The sequence below is a fragment of the Lynx canadensis genome, chromosome B1 (genome assembly GCF_007474595.2).
Source record: "Lynx canadensis isolate LIC74 chromosome B1, mLynCan4.pri.v2, whole genome shotgun sequence".
NCBI lineage: Eukaryota > Metazoa > Chordata > Mammalia > Carnivora > Felidae > Lynx > Lynx canadensis.
The window spans coordinates 96,896,618-96,910,325 of NC_044306.2; the positions used below are offsets into that span (position 1 = coordinate 96,896,618).

The 13,708-nt window shown below is 37.2% G+C and overlaps 1 long non-coding RNA gene across 1 annotated transcript; it reads right to left on the reverse strand.

Annotated features, from left to right (window-relative positions):
* Positions 1-9,175: 9,175 nt before the first annotated feature.
* Positions 9,176-13,506, reverse strand: LOC116738038. Its single transcript, XR_004343576.1, has 3 exons — positions 13,408-13,506; positions 12,748-12,897; positions 9,176-9,253 (listed from the first exon to the last, which is right to left on the reverse strand). It is a non-coding gene; the product is annotated as an uncharacterized LOC116738038 (long non-coding RNA).
* Positions 13,507-13,708: the final 202 nt, after the last annotated feature.

Genomic DNA, 13,708 nt, shown 5'->3' on the forward strand with positions numbered 1-13,708 from the left:
AATAAAGCAAGCCACATCAGATCCTTTTAAGAATTACTGGTGGTAGAGATAAACCAGTACACGTAAATACGTGGAACTATGTATGGGAGAAAAACTCTAGAAGTTATACGATTAGGTATCTAGTCTCATGTTTACTCCTTACAAACTGGGTGACTTCAGGCAAATCACTTAACCTCACCCAGCCTATTTGGGCAGCTCTAAAGGAGACAATACCTGTCATACCTGTTGCACAGGTTTCATGGACAGATGTGATGAAAGGACAGGTGTGGAAGTAGTTTAAAAACCATAGTGTTCTAGAACTGTGACACAGTCTTCTTTTCTTCTTTATTGCACACCTGAGGGACACTCTGGACTTACAAGAGGTACAGTGGTTCAAAATCCTTCAGCTTCACCACAGAGGGAAGTGAGGAAGCATCTGGGCTGGGGAAGAATTTGTGCAGCTTTTAAAAGCCTCCTCTGCCAGACTCTACTGCCACACTGTCTCCCTCCAACCCATGAATACTCACTGAGAGTCATGCCTCCAGTCCAGCAGTATTTTCAGTTATTCATTGTCAACATGACATTTGATTTATAAGTTGAAACTGGAGGCATGGAGACCACAAGGCCCACAGATGTACTTTCTTTGGTTACAGTGTGGCCTATACAAGTAGTTTTCTACGGCCCTCCCCAAATTACATATACTCTCTGTAGTTTTTTTTTTTTTTTAATTTTTTTTTAATGTTTATTTATTTTTGAGAAAGAGAGAGACAGAGTGCAAGTGGGGGAGGGGCAGAGAGAGAGGGAGACACAGAATCGGAAACAGGCTCCAGGCTCTGAGCTGTCAGCACAGAGCCCGACGCGGGGCTCGAACCCACGAACCGTGAGATCATGACCTGAGCCGAAGTCGGCCGCTTAACCGACTGAGCCACCCAGGCGCCCCTCTCTGTAGTTTTTAATATCTAAAAATCTGTATAGTTCCATAAAAATTTAGTTTTCTAGCATCTTTTTGAAAAAGCAAAAAATCTGGTAACACTGGGTCCAAATTCCCACAAAGCAGCACTCAAATTTTAGGGAGCATCAGAATCACAGAGAGATTGTTAAAATATAGAATGCAGGACTCCACTCTCAGATTTTCTGATTCAGTAGGTCAGGGATAGCCTGAAAACTAGAATGTCTAATAAATTTCCAGGCAAGTCTGATGCTGCTGGTCCAGGAACCCTACTTTGAGAACTAGATCTGCTAGATCATTGCATGGGCTACTCCTGGTAAACAGAGATGGCACACTTCAGTTTGCCATAGCCCCCACCACCTCCTTTGTTAGTGACACAAGTATCTGTTGTCATTCATCCTGCTCACTATGTTGTTTTTCTTATATGTGCAAAACCACTTGACTAACTTAATGTAGTTGGCCTTCTAGGCATTTGAGTTAACTGTTTCTGCTACTTGAGGGCAAGAACTTTGCCTTAATTCTATACCCACTATTCCGTCTCCTTTACCCCTTCTCTTTCTTTCTCTCCCTTACATATACACTCACCATCTCACAGTGTCTTAACATGGCATTCAAATATGTTAGTTGCTTTGATTTCATGCATAAAGTCTGAACCCGTCAAGGCCTGAGCTTGAAGGACAGCAAGACTTTTAAACTAGGATCTGGTTTTGTCAGTCCTCTTTCCTCTTGTCTACCGGATTCAGGTCTATGCTGCCTCAAATGTGGATGTGGGAGGCAAAGAATAAAGCAGATCATTACACAGGGTCAGGCATAAGTTCTCCTGAGATCCACTTCTCCTGAGATCCACTTCTCAGCTCCCTATACCTAGCCTCAAATCCTCTAAAATTAGTTAACATCCAGAAATACTATCAGTTGAGCAATTTAACAAACTGCATTCATAAATTGGTTTTATGATCACCAGCTTGAGGGCAGGGGGCAGGCACAGGTGGTAACTCTAGATCCCTTGTAACTTTCTTTTCTTTGAGCCCACTAATGAAGATGTGGAACAAATTCTGTGCACATTTTGAAATCCACCAAAATGCAGGCCAGACTCTTCTCCCTCATGTCTACCCTTTACCTACGTATGCTCTATGTTTGGTCCTAAGCCATGGTTTGTGTAAAATGGTCTCAAATTTAATTTCCACTAAGAGTTTAAAAGTTTCTCTTTTCAATAATGAAATAAGGGCAGTTCATTCCAGACACTCTGTAAAGGATTTCAGTCTTTAAGGCCAAGAAATTTTATCCTTCTTTTATGGGCTGACAGCAAATAAAAGAATTTGTTTTGCCAAAAGGGGTACCAAGGTAATTTGTGAAGACCTCACCTCATTAAAATATTCTTGAAACATGACCAAAAAGAAAGAAGTTAGAGGCCTTTCTTGCACTGTCAAAAAGTAGCCTCAGAGCAGTATTATTATCACTTCCATTTTATGGGAAAAGGCTCTGAGGCTTATAACAACCTCCCAGGATTATACAGGTATAATCAAAGAATCAAACTCACCATTAAGCCCATGACCTCCACATTACCAATTTATCTTCACCATCCACAGTTCTTATACCAAGGGCATGCCTCCCCATTAGAGTGCCTCTAAAAAGCTTAATAACTCAGAGGCTGCAGATGGCCCAATACACAAAGCATAAAATAGAAGACCACATGGTGATTGCTTCTTAAAACAAGGAGAAAAACAGAAAATCTGCACAGTGAATCAGAGCAAAGATATGCAAGCACACTTTTATAAGTGACAAATGACTCCTAGGTCAGAAAGGCTTTGCTTGAATGTAATAACAAATCCTAAAAAAGAACAGATCCCTCAGAAGAAGGAGAGTGGGAGGTAGCAACACAAGTAAAAGAGCCTGAGACAAAAGTTATCAAAGCCCATCAAGCACTCTCCAAAGAGTCTTGGCTGGCTGTCCCAATCTTTAATGAAAAGAGATACCGGGGGCGCCTGGGTGGCGCAGTCGGTTAAGCGTCCGACTTCAGCCAGGTCACGATCTCACGGTCTGTGAGTTCGAGCCCCGCGTCAGGCTCTGGGCTGCCGGCTCAGAGCCTGGAGCCTGTTTCCGATTCTGTGTCTCCCTCTCTCTCTGCCCCTCCCCCGTTCATGCTCTGTCTCTCTCTGTCCCAAAAATAAATAAACGTTGAAAAAAAAAAAAAATTTGAAAAGAGATACCAAAAATCTGTCAATTTCAGGAAGCCCAAAAGCCATGAAGGGAAAGACCAACAGATTTAACCACATAAAAAATTAAACATTTCTATAAGTTAAAAGATGCCTTTTAAAAAATCAAGACAAGTGAATGTAAAAGAGGAAAAACTATTTGAACACATGTTAGAAAAAAAGGTTAATATTACTACTACTATAAACATCCCCCCCACCAAAAAAATGATAAAGGACAAGCAATCCAACAACAAAAAAAAATTCACAAAAGAGGAAATGAATGGACAGATCATAGAAGAAGAAATGCAAATATCTCAAAAACATACAGAAAAATTCTCAACCTCACCTGAAGTCCAGCAGCATATCAAAATGAAGGTGTGCTGTTTTATCAACCGCAGTGCCAAAAAAAAGAAAACCTTAAGAAGCTAAAAATATCAATAAGTATAAGTGGGGTGTTAGAATGCTACATACATAACCCTTGAATCATAACAGTTTGACTATGTATAATAAAAATAAGTATGCCCAAAAATCCCTGTGTAAGTATACCTCCACATTTCAAAACTGTGCTGTTCAAGGGTCAGCTGTATTTCTTTGTAAATTTCCATTCAGCTTTCCAAGTGGTGTAATACTTTAAACAAATTTATAGGTAAGATAATGATATGTTTATACAGTAAATATAGATGATAGAAGATAATGGTTTCAATTCATTAAAGTTACCATGTTGACTGAAATAATGCTAATCTAATGATGCTATGTGTGAGATGGGGTATTAAGTTTAGATCCATTTTGTCTTTAAACCAAAGAAGAAAACAGCGAGATCTCTCCTTTTCCACTCATTTTTCACCCAGTATTCAAACAGATTAATGGTCCCCCCCAAAACCAGAATGTAGATCTCTTCTGATCTTTACTTAAATTTTTAATGTTTTGGCCTTAATTTTTATTCAAAAAATATTACACCAAAATAGGATATACATTGATTACAGAGCTATTTGGCACCCTCTTAAATTCTGAATTTGAAATAAGTGCATCCCTGCCCTAGTTCTGACCCTGTGTCACATCTTCGGTGCACAAGCTCAGATAATGTCAAAAAAAATGTTCAATATTAAAATAAATCTAGTCAATAAAACCTTCTCATATTTTTTTCCCCACATGGTAGCCTGTAGGTTAAAAAAAAATGTAGTACATAAATGTCATTCATGGTGAGGTTGTTCAAAGTTTTGGGAGAAATTAATGATAATATTGTATATTCTTTATTTGTACCATTTGAAACTTATTGTCTGAGATGGGAAGGAAGATATCTACCAAGATGCAGTATTAATTGGTGGCCAATAGGTTCTAAAATACAAAGGCAAACTATCATTATGCCAGTTAGCACTTCTATCTGGGTTATTCTTTAATTAACAAGAAAATAATTCAGAACTGATATTAGATAGCTATTTATGAAAACAATAGGATTTAGTTTTCTTCTCTGAAGACATACATAAAGCTAAATGAAAAATAAAATCTTCAAGGTTTCTCTCTAAAGGGGAAGAACATTCAATAATGCAAGAAAAAATGTATTTAAAACAATATTAATAACTTACTTATCAACTGTCATTTAGGGAGCACTTTCTGCTATAAGAGATAATGACAAACTAAGATATAAGCTGAAGGTATAGTCAGGAGAAAAAATCCATATAAGAAACAACCTCTGAATAAACTACCATGCTGTATACTAGTCCCAGGCACTGTTTTTGAAGTGTTGAAATGTGTTATACAATTATTGAATAAGATTGGACACATTTGTCTCCAAAACAAAGTAAGCTAGCAAATAACTAGCATATTCACTATGATAATTGGGTACAAAAATATGCATTTCTGGATACAAATGCAAATAATTAGCTAAGCTATTACAGGTAGCTCAGCTAAACTCAGTTTGTCAAAATTCAGAGTCTTAACAATGTATGTAATAATGAAAGACTGTTTATTTAAAATCTTTATATAGGGTACATCAGTGGCTCAGTCGGTTAAGCATCCGACTTCAGCTCAGGTCATGATCTCACGGTTTGTGAGTTCAAATCCCACATCATGCTCTGTGCTAACAGCTCAGAGCCTGGAGCCTGCTTCAGATTCTCTGTCTCCCTCTATCTCTGCCCCTCCCCTGCTCATGCTCTTTCTAAATAAATAAATAAATAAATAAATAAATAAATAAAATAAAATAAAAAAATTTAATAAAAAATAAAATAAAATATTTATATAATTAAAAAGTCATTATTTAAAGGCATTCACAGTTATCCTAATGGTGCTTTTTTGTTTGGATTTTGTTTAAAAATAAATGAATGAATGAGCCCTCTTACCTCAAATCCCACTTTGGAGAGACTTCTGACCTCAAATCCCACTTTGGAGAATTACATATTGAGGCATTTTAAGTAGTGGCAAAACACATGCACGCACACACACACACACACACACACACATAACCCTCAACATTCACCAGTAGGGGCGTGACCAAATAAAGTCTGAATATAAACATTGTGCAGTTATTAAAAAGAACAAAAATAGCGTTATTTGGGAGACAGTAAAAGTCAGTGGCTAGCACTGTGGACTTGCGAGCTACATTCCCCAAGTTCAAATTGCTGCTCCCACAATCACTAGCTGTGCAACCTTGGGCAAACTAATCACATCTCAGTTCCTCATCTACCCACTGGGGATAAGAGTATCTACCTCATATGTTAGTTGTGCAGGAAATGAGATAAAACATAGGGTCTGACATCCAGCAGGTACTGGAATGATGCCCATATTGTTTGGGGAATGGGGGTGAAAGCTGTACAAATTTTATAGCATAGATCTACGTTAGTTAAAAATATTTTAGAGTATTTATTAAATATAGTTGAGCATTCAGAGCATAAAAATATTTTAAGCACATTGTACATGGGTTTAATGGTGAGAGGAAGAAAGAAAGTTTTAACTTTTTCTTTGCACATTTGTTTTGTTTGGCTTGTTGCAAAGAACATGTAGTTTTGTAGTTTGAAGAATAATCCAATAACATTTTTTGGAAGCGGGGTGGGTGAGGGTACTAACAGGAATGGGGGATACAAAAGCATAATTAAAGATTGGAGAGTGAGTCTGGAAACTGAGAAATTTGGCAGGTTAGAGCACAGAATACACAATGGAGAGCAGCAGATATAAGGCTGAGAGTGAGCAAAGGAAAGGTCTTGTGTGCAAGGAAAAGGAGTGTGGACCTTACCCAGATGTTCATGGAAAAATCTTTGTGACAAAAGAATGCAAAGTACTGGCTGTACTCTGGCAATGTGAAAGAAGAACTCCATCTCTCCACCAAAACAAAAACTTTCTATGGCTCCCTTTTACCTCTTATCAGGATAAAGTCCAAACCGAAGTCCATGGCTCTTATCACCAGCCTTCTCACCCTACCCCGCTCCAACCTCAAACTCGACTCCAGCCACATAGATCTACTTGGAGTTTTTAGAAAGCCCTGCTTTCTCCAGGTTCTAGACCTTTGGTTGGACTGCAGCTTCTGCCAGCACTACCCTTCCCCCACCATGCCATTCCTTGTTCTGCCTGGCTAATTCCTCAGAGCTCAAATAACATTTCCTGGGAAACTCACTTCAGTCCCCCAAGGCTCAGTTTCCCTTCTAGGTCTAAACATATCACCCTGACATTAACCTAAAAAGAGTACTTTTGACATTTATTTGTAATTGTCAGTTTATCACCAGCTTCCCCAACTAGACTGCAAACCCATAAAGGCTGGTACTTGATATTATTCCTTGTTGATTCTTCAGTACCTAGCACAGAACACAGTCAGATACCTATAAACATTTGTTAAATAAATGGATATATTTAACTATACAAGCCATCTAATTCCCATTTCTTGTATTCTATTTTTTCCCAAAAAGTCTCTGCTTTAAATTTTTTTTTTTTTTCAACATTTATTTATTTTTGGGACAGAGAGAGACAGAGCATGAACGGGGAAGGGGCAGAGAGAGAGGGAGACACAGAATCGGAAACAGGCTCCAGGCTCTGAGCCATCAGCCCAGAGCCTGACGCGGGGCTCGAACTCACGGACCGCGAGATCGTGACCTGGCTGAAGTCGGACGCTTAACCGACTGCGCCACCCAGGCGCCCCAAAAGTCTCTGCTTTAATCCCCAGTCTTTTGTTTGTCAGCCCATAGGCAGAAAATCCTCAACAGGTCATATCAGTGCAAGTCTGAGTCCATGTGACAGTTATATTGCTCACTGAAAACTAACATATTGACATAAGGGTTTTATATGTCAATCTTGTAGCTTGGTTAAGTTCTGCCCTAGAGGGAAAAACCTCCATATGCTGGCAAAAACTGGCAAAATTCATTCACTCATTCAGCAAATATTTAATAACTCCCATCAATGACAACCTTCATTCTAAACTGTGACAACACAGCAGGAAACAGGACCAACAGCTCTACCATCATGGAATCACATTCTATTGGGGGTGAGCAGAGGGATAGAAAATAAACATGTAAAAATAAGATAATTTCAGGTAGTGCTAAATGTGATAAAGAAAATTAAGCAGGATAGGGAATGATTGAAGTTGAGGGAGACAGAGTAAGAGCTCTTTAGACATACATCAGCTTCTTTGAGGGGTGAACATTTGAGCTGAGTCCTAAGTGATGAGAATATTCTCAGTCAGGCCTTAGAAAATCTAAGATAGGAATGAGCTTGGAATATTCAAACAAAGATGGAAAAACAATATGGCTGGAACATAATAAGCAAGGAAGGTAATAGGAGAGTGACCATAAGGTAGGTGTAGAATAGATGATATAGGCCATGATAAGGAGTTTGGATTTTATTACAATGCAAAAGAAAGACATTAGCGAAGTATAGACGGAGAAGTGATAGAGTCTGATTTATATTGTTAAATGGTTAATGACAAAGAAGGTAAGAATGGACAAACAAGAAGCTGTTGTCATTGTCCAAATCAGAGCAACTGATTTTATACTAGGATAGTAGCAGTAGACCTATGGAGAAGTGGTTGGTCATGTTTGATATACTATTTTGGAAACAGGGTCAATAGGACTTGATGTTAAATTAGATGTTAGAGGCAAGAGGAAAAGAAGAATCAAAACTTTTGGTTCTTCTTGTCAGAAATTCCTGAACCTGTTTCCTTTTAAAAAGCAGGGTTCTACTGGAGAACTTCCTTTCAATAACCACAACAAAGTCAAAGTCAGTCAAAATTTCTGCTAGTGTAGGACAATACTTGAATTATCTGCACAAATCCATTGTAGAGAATTCAAGAAGAGTTTATTTTGTGTTAAATTAAACCTTTTAAACTTGACAGATTTTTTTGCAATCAAAAACATAGGTCATTTTATAAAGACCCAAGTGCTTAGAGAACGTAGGTTTGTGTCCCTTTAAAAAGTGCCATTTCCTTGAAATTGGAGAGATATTTATGCCCAGAGCTTCTATTAGTTATCACTTCCTTATTTTGCTTTATAATCTTATTTTCTCATATAATGGCCATACTTTATACCATTGTTTTATGAATGTTCAAACTAAGGCTTAGCAACCTAGGTAAATTATAGCACAGGAAGAAACAGAATAACAAGCCCAATTTCCTCAGTCAACCCATTAATGTATTCATTCACCTTCTGTGAAACTTGGGACATAGTGTATGTTAAAGAACTCTTTAAGGCTACAGAGCAATTCTTTTTCTCCTGAACTTAACTCTTCTGATGTTTTATGTATATTGCCCAGTGATAGTCTCTTGGAAAATAACATTTGAAAACAAACTACACTTACTGCTATGCACAAATCTATTAGGAAAAAAAGCAAGCAGCATTGATAATAACTTCATGGCTAAAAGAACTCAGGAAAACTCACAGTACATATTTATTGTGTTAACATTCATAGCACTATTAAGAATGGAGAGTATTTAGGGGACACAGTAAACCACATCCTTCTTCCTACCAAGTTGTGAACAAACTGAAAAACAGGCAAAACAGTAGACAGCTGAGAATTATCACTCTTACTGATAAAGCTGATGCTGGGAACAAGGCACCACCAATGGGAGCAGGCATACTTACCACTGAGTCACTGACTAGCAGAGCAGGATGACAGAGACTCTCCCCTCCACCCACTTGAAGACATGTCCCTGTAAAATCTGCAGTAAAAAGAAACAGACCAGAAGGCATGATTCCTGATGGCAGCCTTGCTCCAAGAGTAAAACTGGCCACAAGGCTGAGCTTTCTCACCTAGTTTCTCACCATTCAGCATCTTGCCAATGGGGAAGAGGCCAAGAGGCCCAAGAGGCTAAGAGCGTTAACAGAATCCCCTGCAACTACACTGTATTCCCTACATAATTTTATTGTCTTAAACTTAGTAGTTTTCAAACTGGAGTCTATCTACACTGGGATTCTATAAGTACTTTCCAAGGAAAACATAGATGATTTTTAGGAAATCAATCCCATTTATTCAACTTTCATCTACTCTGTCCTAAAACTGAGCTGCCTAAAATATGACTGAAGTTGAAATGTCACAACAATTCTGTTTTTCCAACTTCCTGTAAAAATCATTCTTTTCCCACTTATAAAAAACAGACATCCTCTCACTCATCCCAGATCTTACGATGGCAAATGTTCCCGTGTACAAAAAAGCTTCTGGAGGCAAGGGAAACAAAAGCAAAAATGAACTATTGGGACCTCATTACAGTAAAAAGCTTCTGCACATCGAAGGAAACAATCAGGAAAACTAAAAGGTAACCGACAGAATGGGAGAAGATATTTGCAAATGACATATCAGATAAAGGGTTAGTATCCAAAATCCTTTATAAAGAACTTCTCAAACTCAACACCAAAAAAACAAATAATCCAGTGCAGAAATGGGCAAAAGACATGAATAGAACTTCTCCAAAGAAGACATCCAGATGGCCAACCGACACATGAAAAAATGCTCAACATCACTCATCGTCAGGGAAATACAAATCAAAACCACAATGAGATACCACCTCACACCTGTCAGAATGGCTAACATTAACAACTCAGGCAACAACAGATGTTAGGGAAGATGTGGAGAAAGAGGATCTCTTTTGCACTGCTGGTGGGAATGCAAGCTGGTGCAGACACTCTGGAAAACAATATGGAGGTTCCTCAAAAAACTAAAAATAGAACTACTCTATGACCCAGCAATTATAGTACTAGGTATTTATCTAAGGATACAGGTATGCTGTTTCAAAGGGGCACATGCACCCCCATGTTTATAGCAGCACTATCAACAACAGCTAAAGTATGGAAAGAGCCCAAATGCCCATCGATGAATGAATGGATAAAGATGTGGTATGTATGTGTGTGTGTGTATATGTATACATATATATGTATACATATATGTATATATGTATATATACATGTGTACACATGTATACATACATGGTATGTATGTGTGTATATATGTATACATATATGTATATGTATATATGTGTATACATATATACACACATACATACATACATCTTCTTCATCCATGTATGTATATATATGTGTGTATATATATGTATGTATACACACACATATACACATACATGCAATGGAGTATTACTTGGCAATCAAAAAGAATGAAACCTTGTCATTTGCAACCACGCGGATGGAACCAGAGGGTATTATGCTAAGCGAAATTTGTCAGTCAGAGAAAGACAAATATATGACTTCACTCATATGAGGACTTTAAGACACAGAACAGATGAACATAAGGGAAGGGAAGCAAAAATAATATATAAACAGGAAGGAGGACAAAACATAAGAAACTCTTAAATATGGAGAACAAACAGAGGGTTACTGGAGGGGTTGTGGGAGGGGGGATGAGCTAAATGGGTAAGTGGCATTAAGGAATCTACTCCTGAAATCATTGTTGCACCATATGCTAACTAACTTGGATGTAAATTTAAAAAAATACATTAAATAAAATGGTAAAAATAAATAAATAAATAAATAAATAAACAAATAAATAAAATAAACTTAAAAAAAAAAAGCATCTGAGTCACCAAAGAAACAATGCTAATGCCAATGTCAATATTTAATTTAATCGAGGCACGCTAAGCCTGTAGGAAGATTTCCTGATTTTCCTCATCTTATACATCTGTTAAGAGAGAAGCACAGAAATGGTCCAATACTATTTCCGCTTCCACTCCCTGACAATGCCAAAGAATCCTGTTGAGATACCAAAGAGAAATACTGAAGAAGGTTGAGCCTTACTTCATCTGGGTAACAAACTCACAGCAAAATTTCATATATCTGTCTCAGAATTCAAATATGGAAAATTTATGGAAAACATTCTGGGAAATACTGGTCAGCTACAAGGCACACCTGCTCAGAAATGAGAAAGAACTTGATGTAAAATCTCATTCTCCTATGTCTCAGTTACATATTTCAGAGGATTTCAAGGAAAAAAATGTTAAAAAATTACAAATTTCCAATAAACAGATCAGTGTTATACATAAAAGAAATATGTATCAGAAGTCAGTCAATGTTTTGTATTTTCTTGAGCAATTATACACAGGAGAAAATATTTTCATTAATTTTCACCTAAAGATTACTGAATAAAGAAAATCTATATTGTTTTACTCAAACACTACTGCTCATTGTCATTTGTTAACCATTTCTTAACATCATTATTCATCCCTATCTTTTATGGAGATTTAGATACGCAGTTTTCTACATATAGTATTCTATTTTATATAAATGCATTTTGAAATGCATTTACAATAATCATTTAGTCATTTTTGGTAAGTCCTGTACCGAGTGGTATTATTCTGTCTTTTTCTGTCTTCTATTCTGTCTCCTAGCAAAAAATTACATTCATGAACTATTTGGGAAGAGGGAGCTCCAACCATTTCATTGAGAGACATATTTCCAATAAAATTTTAGTTCTCTTTAGTAGCTATGTGTAAAAATTTGTAATGTGGGGTGCCTGGGTGGCTCAGTCGGTTAAGCGTCTGACTTCGGCTCAGGTCATGATCTCGCAGTTCGCGAGTTCGAGCCCCACATTGGGCTCTGTGCTGACAGCTCAGAGCCTGAAGCCTGCTTCAGACTCTGTGTCTCCCTCTCTCTCTGCCCCTCCCCTGCTCCCACTTTGTCTGTCTCTCTCTCTCAAAAATAAATAAACATTTTAAAAAATTTTTTTAATAAAATTAAAAAATAAAAAGAAATTTGTAACACTGTTATAATCAATTATGTACTCATAATTGTAATAATAATTCAACCTAGAAGAAATTTTTGACACAACTTTTAGTCATAATTTTTTTTAATTATAAACAAATTTTATTGCAGAAAAGAATGACAGAACAAGCAGTAAAATATATTTGAACATAAAAATATATTTTTAAAACTCTTGTGGGGAAGTAGAGTGAAAATACAAACTCATAGAAAAAATAATGTAAATTTCTATAAAAATGGACGATGATGAGTATTCAATTTCTATGGAATTTGATTTGATTATATGCATCTTAACCCTTTTTATTTTAAAATATTCATATTTACTTTAACCAGAAATTACATCTTTTGCAACTAATTTTAGGACAAAAAATTTTACACATCAACTTAAAAATTATTTGGGGGGTATGTCAGCAAAATGTATAAAGACCATTGCCTTATGCCTTCAGCTTACCACTGAGATCAACTTCGGATATGGTTATCCTCCTCGGACAAGAAGTCAGAGGTCAGTTAGGGCAATTGTGCTCGCATCTTCATAAGGTCTCTTCTCCCTTTTGTGGAATCTCCTGGGGTCACTGGTATAGACTTTGTTCCCTTGAATGTCCTGAATGGGTCAAAACAACATATCACTAAATCAGCTCCAAGGCTGTTTTGTACCCAAGGCTATAACTGAAAACCTGCTCTATTGCTGTCTCAAATTATGTCCCCCTACCTTTTTCAACATTAATAGAAGTTCCTAAAAGAAGATCAAATGGTAACTAAAACTACTCTAAAAATTAAAAGCCAAAAAGATGTGCTCAATTTGATTATGACCCCCTCCCAATATGAATTTTCCAGGGAGAAATGAAAAGTTTAGATACTAAATTACCTAAATTACCCTGGCAGTGAACTTAGCTCCTAAAACTGAAAAAACAAAAAACAAAAAACAAAAAACAAAAAAACCTCCCCCAAAGGGCCCATCCTGTTAAGCTTACCCAAGCATCCCCTGGCATGGGCAGGCCCCTGTGAAATTTAAGATATGAAGCAGTAGAGTAGAAAGCACACTTTCTGTGGGAGGCCTGACTCCCATGGGAAAGGGGAAAGGGAGAAGGTGGGCTGCATATGCCAAACTTACACATCAGGAAACTTGTTAGTAGCACTGGAATAGAGTATTGAGAGTTAAGATCATGGCACCCACTCCATACTTCAAGAAATATCTGATGCAGGAAAGAAGTATTTCCCCCTAAAATAAAGAAATAGAACAGAATTATAAGAAACAATCTCTCTTATTTAAGAAATATTTATTGAGCTCAAATCTCTGAGCTAGATTTGCTGGGAGATTCATAAGTGAATCAGAACTGGATGCTGCCTACCAACCAACCACTAACATTTGTAACAGACACGTATATGTCAATGCCACATATTTTAGGTTTTTG